The 16,791-nt window shown below is 42.5% G+C and overlaps 1 protein-coding gene across 1 annotated transcript in view; it reads left to right on the forward strand.

The window, feature by feature from the left end:
* The first annotated feature begins 376 nt into the window (after positions 1-376).
* Positions 377-16,791, forward strand: part of KLHL31 (kelch like family member 31) — a 42,342-nt gene continuing 25,927 nt past the window's right edge. Inside the window, exon 1 of the mRNA XM_073589148.1 lies at positions 377-524. The gene's annotated coding sequence lies outside the window, so the exon portion shown is untranslated. The remainder of the gene's footprint in view (positions 525-16,791) is intronic.

The raw sequence follows: 16,791 nt of genomic DNA on the forward strand, positions 1-16,791 counted from the left end.
CACACAGGTTATAAAAAGGCAGGTAAGTTTCCTCAGTGAATGACTACAGTTTAGCTACATGTCAGTGAAAATAAAGTGCTTATTTTATATGTGATCGATCATATTTTATATGGACAGTACTCTAAAGAAATAGTTTAAATGTTGCTTGATGTAAATATTGTCCTTGGTCACTGTTAATCCAATAACAAAAATAACAACCTCCACATAAGATACAGTACAGCACAACGGCACCATGATGTAAGACGTGTTACAATAACACAAGTCACAGGGTGGTGCCGTCCCTCCCTGGAGGTGGTGCAATGGACAGCTGAGGTGGAGCCAGATTTAAAGCTCAATATGCTCACAGTTTGCTCTCTTCTCAATGTGAAAGGAAAGACTTAGGGACATCTCTCCGGTGACAGGTGCTGTCAGGTGGTGGAGTGTGTGTAGGGCGACTGTTTGCTGTCATTCAGTCCTGTCTGAGCCCTGACATTTTCTCTGCTTACAGCAAGATCATAGCTTAAGACAACATCTGACCCAAAAAGGTAAGTTGTGCTGAAACTTTTATTCTGCCTTTTGTGTCTACTCTAATTTCTGTTGTATCAAAACTAAACACATAGGGACTAGGATGTGATTGGATATATACAATCCTTGTATATTATTATAATCAATGACACATATTAATGTATTAACACAGTTTTATTATTTATACTATGTGGTCAGCATCTCTCTCTCTCTCCATACATACATCCATTTATCTATCTCTCTAATGACTTTTAGACCTATATTCTTTTCTGTCTTTACAACAATCAGACTTTTGCTTTGCACATGAACTGGTAGGGAGCCATTGGAATGTGTTGGTGTTGAGAAGACTTGAGCTGTGACCTATCTTTGGACCTTCTCTATCTGGCCACTCCATACTGCTATTTCTAGAAGTGATGCTGATCTCTTGTAACAGATGCAGCTAGTGGAATGTGAAGTAGGGGGGCTGAAGTTCAGTTTTGGGAGGTTGGGAAAATCTCAGTCAGCAGCTGATGTACGGAATTGACACACATGACGCTAATAGTCCGTCTACAGCTAGGCCTTTCACACTGTCACGCCCTGCAGATAGAACCAAATCCAAAATAAAGTGATCCCAGAACCAAATGCAAAATAAAGTGATCCCTGCTTTTCCTTCCATTTTCCTTGGCCATGAATTCTTATTCAGTATTGTTCCATAATTTAAAACATAATTAAAAAAACTAATTAAAAGTCTAATTCAGTTCCCTATTTAATATTAGTAATTGATCTGTTAAAAATCGTAAATGTGAACATGGCATTCATTTTTTTTACGCACGTACAATCTACAGAGACATGTCTTGGAGCGCTCTATTAAGCTTGAAAAACAGATCTAACCCACTGGCAAAAACAATTTGTTTTTTGGCACTTATATGCGACTAAGGCCTCAGTATATTGCCGACCTCCTGTGATAATTGGCAACATTTTAAAAAAAAGCAAAATGATATTGCAGTGGACATAGTGTGTCCACATATATCACATAGAATAAAGCACTGTTGTCCATTGGAGTTACCGTGTTAACGTGATTGAGAGTCGCTCATTTGGAGAAATGAAGCAAATGCAGGGATCCAATGGTGGGTTACTCCATCATTGACAAAAGGACATTCCCTCCATCTTGAGAAAAAAAGGTCCACTCTCCATAGCAGGCCATAGCAGGCCATCCTTCTTTACCATGAGAACTATCAAGCTGCGGAACAGTCTACCACAAGAGCTGGACACAGTAGGAACCATCGATGGTTTCAAGAAAGGCTAATATTGGGGGGATTATAAGAAAATAATATAAATACTTATGTAAATGTGTAAAGGTCTTGATCTCAATGATGATCAGGATCAGGAGGAAAATTTTTGCTCTTTTGGGACAGACTAGATTGTGCATCATGGTTGTACCTATACCTCTTCTCTTTATCAAATCCCAAACCTCAGTTGACATTTACAAACATGTCTTTTTTTTTTGCATACTGACTTTGTAACTATGTAACTATGGATGCTTACAGTGGTCACTAGGTAAGAAAAGTAGATAGTTCTATTTCACCTTTCAGACAGTTAAGTTCAGTATATTTATACAGTGGGTACGGAAAGTATTCAGACCCCTTTACATTTTTCACTCTTTGTTTCATTGCAGCCATTTGGTAAATGAAAAAAAGTTCATCTTTTTCTCATTAGTGTACACTCTGCACCTCATCTTGACTGAAAAAAACAGAAATGTAGAAATTTTTGCAAATGTATTAAAAAAGAAAAACTGAAATATCACATGGTCATAAGTATTCAGACCCTTTGCTCAGTATTGATTAGAAGCACCATTTTGAGCTAGTACAGCCATGAGTCTTCTTGGGAATGATGCAACAAGTTTTTCACACCTGGATTTGGGGATCCTCTGCCATTCTTCCTGTTCCATCAGGTTGGATGGTGAACGTTGGTGGACAGCCATTTTCAGGTCTCTCCAGAGATGCTCAATTGGGATTAGGTCAGGGCTCAGGCTGGGCCAGTCAAGAATGGTCACAGAGTTGTTCTGAAGCCACTCCTTTGTTATTTTAGTTGTGTGCTTAGGGTCATTGTCTTGTTAGAAGGTGAACCTGTGGCCAAGTCTGAGGTCCAGAGCACTCTGGAAGAGGTTTTCATCCAGGATATCTCTGTCCTTGGCCACATTCATGTTTCCTTCAATTGCAACCAGTCGTCCTGTCCCTGAAACTGAAAAACACCCCCATAACATGATGCTACCACCACCATGTTTCTCTGTTGGGATTGTATTGTACAGGTGATGAGCAGTGCCTGGTTTTCTCCACCACTTAGAATTATCACCAAAAAGTTCTATATTCATCTCATCAGACCAGAGAATCTTATTTCTCATAGTCTGGGAGTCCTACCTATGTTTTTTTAGCAAACTCTATATGGGCTTTCATATGTCTGGCACTGAGGAAAGGCTTCCGTTGGGCCACTCTACCATAAAGGCCTGACTGGTGGAGAGCTGCAGTGATAGTTGACTTTGTGGAACTTTCTCCCATCTCCCTACTGCATTTGTGGAGCTCAGCCACAGTGATCTTGGGGTTCTTCTTTACCTCTCTCACCTAGGCTCTTCTCCCACGATTGATCAGTTTTTGTCCCAAACTTCTTCCATTTAAGGATTATGGAGACCACTGTGCTCTTAGGAACCTTTAGTACTGCAGAAATTCTTTTGTAACCTAGGCCAGATGTGTGCCTTGCCACAATTCTGTCTCTGAGCTCCTTGGCCAGTTCTTTTGACCTCATGATTCTCATTTGGTCTGACATGCACTGTGAACTGTGATTTCTTATATAGACAGGTGTGTGCCTTTACAAATCAAGTCAGTTTAATTAAACACAGCTGGACTCCAATGAAGGAGCAGAACCATCTCATGGAGGATCCCAGGAAATGGACAGCATGTGAGTTAAATATGAGTGTCTGAGCAAAGGATCTGAATACTTATGACCATGTGATATTTCAGTTTTTCTTTTTTAATAAATTTGCAAAAATTTCTACATTTCTGTTTTTTTCAGTTAAGATGGGGTGCAGAGTATACAGTCATGGCCAAAAGTATTGACACCCCTGCAATTCTGTCAGATAATACTCAGTTTCTTCCTGAAAATGATTGAAAACACAAATTCTTTGGTATTATTATCTTCATTTAATTTGTCTTAAATGAAAAAACACAAAAGAGAATGAAGCAAAAAGCAAAACATTGATCATTTCACACAAAACTCCCAAAATGGGCCAGACAAAAGTATTGGCACCCTCAGCCTAATACTTGGTTGCACAACCTTTAGCCAAAATAACTGCGACCAACCGCTTCCGGTAACCATCAATGAGTTTCTTACAATGATCTGCTGGAATTTTAGACCATTCTTCTTTGGCAAACTGCTCCAGGCCCCTGATATTTGAAGGGTGCCTTCTCCAAACTGCAATTTTTAGATCTCTCCACAGGTGTTCTATGGGATTCAGGTCTGGACTCATTGCTGGCCACCTTAGAAGTCTCCAGTGCTTTCTCTCAAACCATTTTCTAGTGCTTTTTGAAGTGTATTTTGGATCATTGTCCTGCTGGAAGACCCATGACCTCTGAGGGATACCCAGCTTTCTCACAGTGGGCCCTACATTAAGCTGCAAAATTTGTTGGTAGTCTTCAGACTTCATTATGCCATGCACACGGTCAAGCAGTCCAGTGTCAGAGGCAGCAAAGCAACCCCAAAACATCAGGGAACCTCCGCCATGTTTGACTTTAGGGACCGTGTTCTTTTCTTTGAATGCCTCTTTTTTTCTCCTGTAAACTCTATGTTGATGCCTTTGCCCAAAAAGCTCTACTTTTGTCTCATCTGACCAGAGAACATTCTTCCAAAATGTTTTAGGCTTTTTCAGGTAAGTTTTGGCAAACTCCAGCCTGGCTTTTTTATGTCTCGGGGTAAGAAGTGGGATCTTCCTGGGTCTCCTACCATACAGTCCCTTTTCATTCAGACACCGACGGATAGTACGGGTTGACACTGTTGTACCCTCGGACTGCAGGGCAGCTTGAACTTGTTCGGATGTTAGTCGAGGTTCTTTATCCAACATCCGCACAATCTTGAGTTGAAATCTCTTGTCAATTTTTCTTTTCCGTCCACATCTAGGGAGGTTAGCCACAGTGCCATGGGCTTTAAATTCTTGATGACACTGCACACGGTAGACACAGGAACATTCTGGTCTTTGGAGATGGACTTGTAGCCTGGAGATTGCTCATGCTTCCTCACAATTTGGTTTCTCAAGTCCTCAGACAGTTCTTTGGTCTTCTTTCTTTTCTCCATGCTCAATGTGGTACACACAAGGACACAGGACAGAGGTTGAGTCAACTTTAATCCATGTCAACTGGCTGCAAGTGTGATTTAATTATTGCCAACACCTGTTAGGTGCCACAGGTAAGTTACAGGTGCTGTTAATTACACAAATTAGAGAAGTATCACATGATTTTTCGAACAGTGCCAATACTTTTGTCCACCCTCTTTTTTATGTTTGGTGTGGAATTATATCCAATTTGGCTTTAGGACAATTCTTTTTGTGTTTTTTCATTTAAGACAAATTAAATGAAGATAATAATAACAAAGAATTTGTGTTTGCAATCATTTTCAGGAAGAAACTGAGTATTATCTGACAGAATAGCAGGGGTGTCAATACTTTTGGCCATGACTGTATATCAATGAGAAAAAAAATGAACTGCAATGAAACAGTGAAAAATTTAAAGGGGTCTGAATGCTTTCCGTACTCACTGTATATATATAAATAGCCACAATTAAATTTAACCTATTTTCACAGCACTAAGAAAACTGACACATGTTCAGGGACAAAAATTTCCAGGAAGACTTGTTTGAAACTGGATACTTTCTCTTGAAATGTGGGACAGCTGATGACCATGCCGGGTTGTGTGACAGCATAGGCCCAAACATATGCATGGCTATTCAATTTAAAGACCATTTTGGCAGTCATCCTCCAGATAGAAATACAACATTAAAAACGATATTTCATTTTTAATTTTAGCAAATGTAATTTAAAGAGTGTCTAGCCTGGAGAGATTATGTATAAACCATGATCTCAGGTGCATATTTTATTATATTAAATCACAACTGCATTACAAATTAGTCCTTTATTAGTTTAAGAAGAACATTATTTAGATCCTACATGTTGAATTGTCAGGTGTTATAGTTTTGGTTTAGGGTTCTTTCAAACGAGCGTATTATATGGACTTTTGCTGTCCGTTTGCGTCATGGACCACAACACCCATTATAGCCAATGTGCCAATGACCGATTTTCCTTAGGTACCAACTGTCTGCATTGAAAAGAATCACAGAATGCACTCCTTTGTAAATATCAGGCAGCTCCTGCTTTGTGGAAAGGCACATAGATCTACACACAGGGTCGATCATGTTCACAATTTGCGGACATGATAGGCCTGAATATTTGTTTGGCCATCTGAACCCAGCCTGACATTGGAAATTTGAATGTTGGTTTCCAATTAATACGAACTGACTGCTATACCCATTCACACATTTGATGAGGTTTTAGCATTCTTAATGGCAAGAACAATGAATGCATACTGCCATATTCCTATCATCAAAAATGGCAGGAGCACTCCAGAACTCACAACGTCGTTTCTACACTCAAGTGTAGATACAGCCCAAATATTAAAGTGTAATTGTCAACTTCATTTCTATTTCATAAATCAATAGTTCACATGAAAATAAGAAACTTTGTAATATATTTAATATAAGAAGTCTGCTTCTTTCTTCTCCTGGACTGATCTTGTACTCTCAATTCATAGGTAAAATCTGAATTCAGAGAGAGGTGTTCACATTACTTTTAAAAATCTATGGAAGAGGAGAGGAAGAGGAGCGAAGAGCTAGTGGCAAACACAGACATTTTGCTGCAAGTTCTAATGTTCTCCTGTCTCAGTAATGGGAAAAATCTGTATTGACCGAAGGTTCACCCAGTTAAAGTGATGGTAGCCCTGATTAGTTTATCAATCTTGTGCACTAAAGTTGCCACAAATCCATTACAACCAGTTTCACACATCTAATACTCATGGTTCAGGATCACAATATCTTAATTAGCCATGGGTCTCCTAAATCTATGGTGTTATAAACCTATATGAGGCTGCTAAGGTCAGTTCAAGAGACCTGTAAACAGTTCGAACATTTTGGTCCATTAATGGATAGTGAATGTTAGACGTGTGAAACCAGCCTAAGACAGAGGTCAAAGGTAAAATATAATTGTTAACATTAGGTTAGGGGAAGTGAACTAATAGAGAAAAAATGTTCTTAGCTCACAGTTGTTAACTTTATAATTAGAAGGAAGAATTTGTTAAAACCAATATTGCACATTTATAAACTATGGACTATGCTTGCATCACAACACACAACCAAATCATTGGGTTCCCTGACCAGAGCTAATTGCATATATAAGGCCTGTTTCACACTTCAGTTTTTTCTGTCAGTTAAAATCCGCCAAAATAGCGGAAAACGGATCCGCAGGCGGACTGACAGAAACGGGGGTCAGCGGATCGGAGGATGTACGGATCCGCCGAAGGTAAAAATTTAAAGGAACCGCGCCTGGGGAAGAGGAGAGAGAGAGAGAGAGAGAGAGAGAGAGAATTTTGTCCAGCAGCCAGACAGAAACGTGGGTTAAATCGGGAAATAGCGGATCCGGACACGAAAGAAACGTTACATGCTCTGTCCGGGCCGCTGAGCGGACGCCAAAATCTTGGTGGATCCATACACAAATGGATCAAACGGACGACCATCCGTCAAGATCCGCCGATAATGCACGTGTATGAGGAAAAAAAACGGATCCGCCAAGAAAAATGGCAGATCCGTTTTTTTTTTCCAAATCGGCGGATCTTGACTGATGGTCACAAACGGAAGTGTGAAACAAGCCTAAGGCTTTTATCTCAGATTGGGAAACTTCGAGGTTGGGCCATGTATTGCGAGCAATCCGAGCACGGTCCATGTTTCATATACATGGAAATGAGACTAAGACTGGCATTTCCTAAGATAGTCATAATATCAAGTACACTGAAGTAAAGGCCACCATACACAGTAGATAGCTGTTTAGCGAACCTGTGTTCTATATTGGAAAGCTGTTATATCTCCAAGAGACAATACGATCAGCATTCTGATATTGGTCATGACGGATTGGTATTTCCCTCAATCAATTGTCCAGTGCTCCCATACACGTTGGACAATCGGCTGAACCTACTGAAATCGGCGGGTTCTGCTGACATTAGCCTAATGTGTATGGAGGGCTAAAGATGTGCTTTTTTCATAGGTGAATACCGCATAATAAATTAGGCACATTTCTAGCCTTTTGTGTGCTATAGATTTGCACTAGAATTTACACCAATTCATGGCATAACTTATAGTAAATATGTTGGGCTGTGCAAGGCTGTGTCCTCTCTCTATGATCCAACAAGATTCAAAAAGTTGGTGAAAACAGAGGAATACAACAAAAAAGTTTAGCTTTTTCCCATTATAAAGGTTTCTTAAAGAAGTTAGTTAAGTCCCCCTATAGCAAGGGTGTACAGCCTATAGCAGCAGACTTATGTCGCTGTTATGGGGCTCATGAGCTGGGGCTACCTGATGCCGAGCAGCACTGCCCCCTAACCACTTCTTTCCATCACATAATCCAATTTCAATGGTATCTATATCCTCAGGATGCAGATACAGTTGAATACAATCATAGAAGAGGAAGACGAGGCTTCCCATTTCATCATTCTCCCTGTGTGTCTGAGATCTGAATCTCAGCACAAATGGCACAATAATGACACTACACCACACCCACTGTGAGGAGCCTCAGTCTCCACAGCACAGACTAGAGCAGCGGGGAAACAGGATTAGGTGAGGATTTTTATTTTATTTTGTCAATCAACAGATGGACATTTTGCGACTATCATATATGGTATGGGTGACTGTAAGGGACCATCAAACTGTGCGAGGACCTGTGAGAGTCATCATACATGAAGTGGGAGTCTGACGGTGGCCAATATTCTGTGTAGGGGCTATGGGATTCATCATACTGTATGTGGGAATTAGGAAGCCATCATAATTGGTGAGAGAGGCTGTGGGGATAAATCATACTGTGTGTTGGCCATTAGGGACCATCATACTGTGTGAGGGGCTGTTGGGGAAATTATACTGTGTGAGGGTTTTGGGGTCCATCATACTGTGTAAAGAGTTGTGGGATCATCAAGCATAGTGTGAGGGGATTTGGGATGATCATGCATGGTTTGGATGACTGTGAGGATCATAATGTGTAAGGGATTGTGGAAAGCCATCATACATGGTTTGGTGGGCTGTGTTGGTTGATCATAATGTGTGAAGGACTGTAGGGGCCATCATACAGTGGGGCAAAAAAGTATTTAGTCAGTCAGCAATAGTGCAAGTTCCACCACTTAAAAAAATGAGAGGCGTCTGTAATTTACATCATAGGTAGACCTCAACTATGGGAGACAAACTGAGAAAAAAAAATCCAGAAAATCACATTGTCTGTTTTTTTTTTCATTTTATTTGCATATTATGGTGGAAAATAAGTATTTGGTCAGAAACAAGCAATCAAGATTTCTGGCTCTCACAGACCTGTAACTTCTTCTTTAAGAGTCTCCTCTTTCCTCCACTCATTACCTGTAGTAATGGCACCTGTTTAAACTTGTTATCAGTATAAAAAGACACCTGTGCACACCCTCAAACAGTCTGACTCCAAACTCCACTATGGTGAAGACCAAAGAGCTGTCAAAGGACACCAGAAACAAAATTGTAGCCCTGCACCAGGCTGGGAAGACTGAATCTGCAATAGCCAACCAGCTTGGAGTGAAGAAATCAACTGTGGGAGCAATAATTAGAAAATGGAAGACATACAAGACCACTGATAATCTCCCTCGATCTGGTGCTCCACGCAAAATCCCACCCCGTGGGGTCAGAATGATCACAAGAACGGTGAGCACAAATCCCAGAACCACGCGGGGGGACCTAGTGAATGAACTGCAGAGAGCTGGGACCAATGTAACAAGGCCTACCATAAGTAACACACTACGCCACCATGGACTCAGATCCTGCAGTGCCAGACGTGTCCCACTGCTTAAGCCTGTACATGTCCGGGCCCGTCTGAAGTTTGCTAGAGAGCATTTGGATGATCCAGAGGAGTTTTGGGAGAATGTCCTATGGTCTGATGAAACCAAACTGGAACTGTTTTGTAGAAACACAACTTGTCGTGTTTGGAGGAAAAAGAATACTGAGTTGCATCCATCAAACACCATACCTACTGTAAAGCATGGTGGTGGAAACATCATGCTTTGGGGCTGTTTCTCTGCAAAGGGGCCAGGACGACTGATCCGGGTACATGAAAGAATGAATGGGGCCATGTATCGTGAGATTTTGAGTGCAAACCTCCTTCCATCAGCAAGGGCATTGATGATGAAACGTGGCTGGGTCTTTCAACATGACAATGATCCAAAGCACACCGCCAGGGCAACGAAGGAGTGGCTTCGTAAGAAGCATTTCAAGGTCCTGGAGTGGCCTAGCCAGTCTCCAGATCTCAACCCTATAGAAAACCTTTGGAGGGAGTTGAAAGTCCGTGTTGCCAAGCGAAAAGCCAAAAACATCACTGCTCTAGAGGAGATCTGCATGGAGGAATGGGCCAACATACCAACAACAGTGTGTGGCAACCTTGTGAAGACTTGCAGAAAACGTTTGACCTCTGTCATTGCCAACAAAGGATATATCACAAAGTATTGAGATGAAATTTTGTTTCTGACCAAATACTTATTTTCCACCATAATATGCAAATAAAATGAAAAAAAAACAGACAATGTGATTTTCTGGATTTTTTTTTCTCAGTTTGTCTCCCATAGTTGAGGTCTACCTATGATGTAAATTACAGACGCCTCTCATCTTTTTAAGTGGTGGAACTTGCACTATTGCTCACTGACTAAATACTTTTTTGCCCCACTGTACATGTGAGGTTATATGGGTCGATCTTATTTGGGTGGAGATCTGTGGGACCATTATAATGTGTAGAGAGCTATGGGGAGCATCATAATGTGTACAGTGGCTGTGAGCCATCATACTGTGCAAAGGGCTGTGGGACCACCATACTGTGTGCAGCGCTGTGGAGCCATCACACTCTGTGGGGGCTGTGGAGGATCATTGCCAGGTCTTCTAACTCATACTTGCCTTAGTAATGGTTGCAGCACTTACCAAATAATATTGTGGTGCTTTTTGAATTTACACTCCGAAAGGAAAAGAAATGCGTTTGGGTATTTGAGGATTGCTACCTCCAATAGGAGGTAATAACATTCCTCCTCTCTAAAAAAGCCATTTCCATACGCAAATTCCCAGAAGAGCATTGCATGGCCTATAAGACTCCATATGCCGACTTGGCACTTTTCAACATAGGAGAGACTTTATACATTAGGTTTTCTGCGATAGCATGTATACATTACTGTAATAATAATAATAATAATAATCTTTATTTATATAGCGCCAACATATTCCGCAGCGCTTTACAGTTTAACAGTTTCAAAACACAAGTCATAAGTAACAACGCTAACAATACAATAATTAAAGCAAAATAAGACGAAATAAGACGACCCTGCTCGTGAGAGCGTACAATCTACAATGAGGTGAGGGAGATACAGAGTACAGGTGTGTATTTACAATGGTGTATTTACAATGAAGGTCCAGCCATCTTGCAGGAGTGAAGGATGGATGGAGATAGTGAATGGGCTACGCACGCACACTTACACAGAGAATGACTTTGATTAGTGAATGTGATAGGCCGCTCTGAACAGGTGTGTTTTGAGGGAGTGCCTAAAACTATGCAAATTGTGGATAGTCCTGATTTCTTGGGGTAGAGCATTCCAGAGGATAGGAGCAGCACGGGAGAAGTCTTGGAGTCGGGAGTGGGAGGTACGGATTAGTGCAGAGGTTAGTCGAAAGTCGTTTGCAGAGCGCAGCGATCGGCTAGGCCGATAGACAGAAATGAGAGAAGAGATGTAAGGGGGTGCCGCACTGTGGAGAGCTTTGTGGGTGAGAACAAGTACTTTGAATTGGATCCTATAATGAATGGGCAGCCAATGTAAGGACTGGCGAAGAGCGGACGCGTCCGAGTACCGATTACCCAGATGGACGATCCTGGCTGCTGCATTGAGTATGGACTGGAGAGGGGATAGTCGAGTGACGGGGAGGCCAATTAATAGAGCGTTGCAGTAATCCAGGCAAGAGTGGATCAATGCAACAGTGAGGGTTTTTGTTGTTTCCATAGTGAGAAAAGGGCGGATTCTAGAGATGTTCTTTAGGTGTAAGCGGCAAGAGCGGGCAAGGGATTGTATATGGGATGTAAAGGAGAGATTGGTGTCAAACATAACACCCAGACAGCGCACCTGCTGCCGGGGTGTTATTGTGGTACCACCCACGGAGAAGGAAATGTCAGATTTAGGGAGGTTAGTAGACGGCGGGAGCAGAAGAAGTTCAGTTTTGGAGAGGTTGAGTTTCAGATAGAGAGCGGACATGATATTGGAGACTGCGGACAGACAGTCACTGGCGTTCTGTAGTACTGCGGGGGTAAGGTCGGGGGAAGACGTGTATAGTTGTGTGTCATCAGCATAAAGATGGTACTGAAAGCCAAATCTGCTGATGGTCTGTCCAATTGGGGCCATGTAGAGAGAGAAAAGAAGGGGGCCAAGGACTGAGCCCTGAGGTACCCCGACAGCAAGAGGAAGAGGAGATGACGTGGAGCCAGAGAACAAAACACTGAAGGAGCGGTCAGAGAGATAGGAAGAGAACCAGGAGAGTGCAGTGTCCTTAATGCCTAGTGACTGGAGCCTAGAGAGTAGGAGATGGTGGTCAACAGTATCGAAAGCTGCAGATAGGTCAAGAAGAATGAGCAGAGAGTGGTCACCGTTACGTTTTGCTGTCAGAATGTCATTGGTCACTTTGATGAGTGCAGTTTCAGTCGAATGTAGGGGGCAGAAGCCGGACTGTGAAGGGTCTAGAAGGGAGTGAATGGAGAGGTAACGGGTAAGGCGGGAGTAAACTAGGCGTTCCAAAAGTTTAGAGATGAAGGGGAGATTGGAGACTGGTCTGTAGTTGTTTGTGCAGGATGGGTCGAGAGCAGGTTTCTTTAGTAATGGAGTAACGATGGCGTGTTTGAAGGAGGATGGGACTGTACTACTGTTATTTGGCAAATCTTTCCCTAACCTACTGTATGCCCACATTTCATAATTAATAGTAGTCACATATCATGAAAAATAGAATTTTCAGGAACAAACACCCAGTTGGTGACATTGGTTCTCTTTCTATTAACATGATAACAAAGAGTCACTAGTGTATACTAGATTACTTCAGGACTACTTTTTTCTGTTTTGTGTAACTTTCTGGAGTGTACAAGCCTAAAGAGAACCTGTCAGCACAATTTTTTAAAGTAAAGACACGGCTGTAATGGTGCTTTAATACTGATTAAATTGGTACCTTTGGTGAAGAAATACACTTTGTTGCTCTTCATTAATCACCAGTAGTTAATGTTTTCTACTAATTAGATTTCGATGCACAGGGGCCGAATTGTGTAGTGGGTATTCTCCTCCATGTCTGTGATTCCCAGCCCCTCTTCCTGCCTCCAGACTTTAAATGACCTTCGTTCTCTGCTTGAAATCAGCGACCTGTCATTCATAGACTGGAGGCAGGAGGAGGGGCTGGGGAATTACAGACAGGGAAGAGAAGCCCCAGTGCACAGTCCAGCCCCTTTGCACCAAAATCTAATTATCAGAAAACTTTAAATGGTGATTAAAGAAGAACAACAAAGTGGATTGCTTTACCAGTGGTATCAATTTAATCAGCACAGTTACAGCAATGTTTTTACATTGCAAAATTTTGCTAACAGGTTTTCTTTAGGACGGTTTCACACGTCAGTGGCTCCGGTACGTGTAGTGACAGTTTCCTCACGCACCGAAGACACTGACACACGTAGACCCATTCAAATGAACGGATCTCTGCACATGTCAGCGTGTTTTCACGGACACACGGTCCGTGTGCAAAACACGCTGATACAGTGTGTCAGTGTTTGTGGGAGCGCACGGTCCGCAAAACGTGCTGAACACGTGTACATGGAGGACAGTTCACACTGTCCTCTGTGTTCACGGACAGCCGCCGTGGAAGAAGCGCTACAGAAAGCATTGATCCTCGGCGGCTGGTGCTGAACATGGCTGTCATTCTTCTCTCCTGCTCTGCCGGCAACAGCGAGCTGGAGAGAAAGAATGAATGAAAACCCGACGTGGGGTCCCCCTCTGTTTGTGAACCAACCCGGCAAAACTCACAGCCGGGGGCTGCTGTTCTCAGGGTGGTAAGGGGCCATTGATCTTGGCCCCCCCAGCATAAAAACAACAGCCCGCAGCTGCCCAGAAAATGTGCATCTATTAGATGCACCTATTCTGGAGCTTTGTCGGGTTCGTCACACTTGCCCTGTAGGGGTGGCAAGTGGGGTTAATGTCACCTTACTATTGTAAGGTGACAGTAAACCCAATCAATCAATCAATCAATCAAATTTATTATCGCCATGTACATATTACATATATACAAGGAATTCTTTGTGGCAAAGAGGCAACATAATATATAACAACAGATACAACAAGTAACATCTAACAAGACAGATACAGTATATAGTCTACACATGACGATTTAATTGTTGAACAGAGAGTGGATAGAATCTGTTCATATGGCGGTTGGTACTGCATTTGGGGACTCTGAAGCGACGTCCTGAAGGGAGTAGTTGGAATGAGGAGTGTCCCGGGTGAGAGGGATCGGATGAAATTTTCAATGCGTGGGATCGAATACTCTTATCATAAAGATCCTGGATTTTAGGCAGGGGGGAGCCTATAATTCTCTCTGCTGTTCTGAAAGTCCTCGATAAGACACCTCTCCATTACTAATCCTAGAGTTATTCAAGGGTTAAATAGACACACACAATAAGAACAAAGTATTTTAACAAAAGAATACACTACACACAGTGTTTAAAGCTTTATTATATTCCTAATTCCATATCGACACCATTGTTCTCCTGTAAAAAATTATAAAATAATAAACCAACAATATCCATACCTGTCCGGCGATCAGTGACGTCCCACGGCATAAATCCATCTCGGGGGCTTAATCAGTTTACAGCCGGAGTGCTGCTAATGTGACCACTCCTAAACTAATGGAGAATGAATGGAATCAGACAGCGCATGCTCAGTAACACGCGGTGACGTCACAGAGCCTGTGCGCGCTGCTTCCCTTTCATTCCCCAGTAGTTTACAGTCGGAGCGGTCGCATTAGCAGCGCTCCAGCTGTAAACTGAGTAACCCCCCAAGATGGATTTACACCGTGGGACGTGACTGATCGCCAGACAGGTATAGATATTGTTGGTTTATTATTTTATGTCCACACTGCCAAAAGTAACAATACCTGGTTAAAAAACAACAGTATCATTGTGCTTGATTGGCCAGCAAACTTGCCTGACCTTAACTACTTTCCGACATCGGGCGTAATAATACGCCGATGTCAGATACCCTCCCTTTGATGTGGGCTCCGGTGCTGAGCCCACATCTTTTCCAGCAAATGTCAGCTGTTTTGAACAGCTGACATATGCCTATAATATCCGCTGGTGCAATCGCAATCCAACTGTAGCTGTTAACCTGTTAAATGCCGCTGTCAAACTCTGACAGCAGCAATTAACATGCGCTTCCGGCAAACACACCGGAAATCCCACCCATCGGTGACCCCCGTCATGTGATCGCGGGTTACCAATGGGTTGGTATGACAACCAGAGTTCTAGCAGACCTCGGCACTCATAGCAAGTCAGCAATTCTGCTACATACAGGCAATCTGATTATCAACTGTATGTAGCAGAGGCGATCGGATTATGGTAGCTTCTAGTCTCCCATAGAGACTATCAAAGCATGGCAAAATTAAAAAAAATGTTTTTAAAAATCTAAAAACAATAAAAAATATATAAAAAGTTCAAATCACCCCCCTTTCACCCCATTAAAAAAAAACAATAAAAAAATCAAATATACACATATTTGGTATCGCTGCATTCAGAATCGCCCGATCTATCAATATAGAAAAAGAATTAACCCGATTGCTAATCGGCATAACTAGAAAAAAAAATCAAAACGCCAGAATTACGTTTTTTTGGTCACCTCAACATTGAATTAAAATGCAATAACGGGCGATCAAAAGATTGTATCTGCACCAAAATGGTATTATTAAAAACGTCTGCGTGACGTGTAAAAAATAAGCCCTCACCCAACCAGAGATCATGAAAAATTGAGACGCTATGGGTATTGGAAAATGGTGCAATTTTAGTTTTTTTTTAACAAACATTGGAATTTTTTTTCACCACTTAGGCTAGTTTCACACTAGTGTTTATGAGCGCAGTGACGGCCTGCGCACGGCCGCAGCTAAGCCCCGCCCCCTGTCGCGCCTCCGCCGGTAGCTCCGCCCACCGGCGCATGACGCTGCATGCTCCCTGCGTCCCCTATCTTTATCACAGGGGGCGCAGGCCGTGCGCAGTATGCGTTTGGCGGCGCATGCGCCTTTTTGACGGTGCGACGACGCAACCAAACTGCAGCAGGTTGCGTTTGGCACAGGTCGGCGCCCCGTCAAAAGGACGCATGCGCCGCCAAACACATACTGCGCATGGCCTGCGCCCACAGTGATAAAGATAGGGGACGCAGGGCGCATGCAGCGTCATGCGCCGGTGGGCGGAGCTACCGGCGGAGGCGCGGCAGGGGGCGGGGCTTAGCGGCGGCCGTGCGCAGGCCGTCGCTGCGCTCATAAACGCTAGTGTGAAACTAGCCTTAGATAATAAAGAACCTATACATTTTTGGGTAACGGCCTGTAGAATCATAATGGCAGGTCAGTTTTAGCATTTAGTCAGCATAATAAGAAAGCAAAGCAAAAAACCATTGTGGAATTGCACATTTTTGCAATTTCACCGCATTTGACATTTTTTTTACTGTTTTCCATTACACGGTATGTTAAAACCAATGGTGTAGTTCAAACGTACAACTTTTCCTACAAAATCAAGCCCTCACATGGCCATATTGAGCAGAAAATAAAAAAGTTATGGCTCTGGGAAGAAGGGGAGCGAATAACGAAAACGAAAAAACAAAAATACCTCTGGTCATGAAGAATCTATGGGGTATTGTCAAGAGGATTATGAGAGACACCAGACCCAACAATGCAGACGAGATG

The sequence above is a fragment of the Dendrobates tinctorius genome, unplaced genomic scaffold (assembly GCF_039654945.1).
Source record: "Dendrobates tinctorius isolate UK_male_01 unplaced genomic scaffold, ASM3965494v1 ptg000107l, whole genome shotgun sequence".
NCBI lineage: Eukaryota > Metazoa > Chordata > Amphibia > Anura > Dendrobatidae > Dendrobates > Dendrobates tinctorius.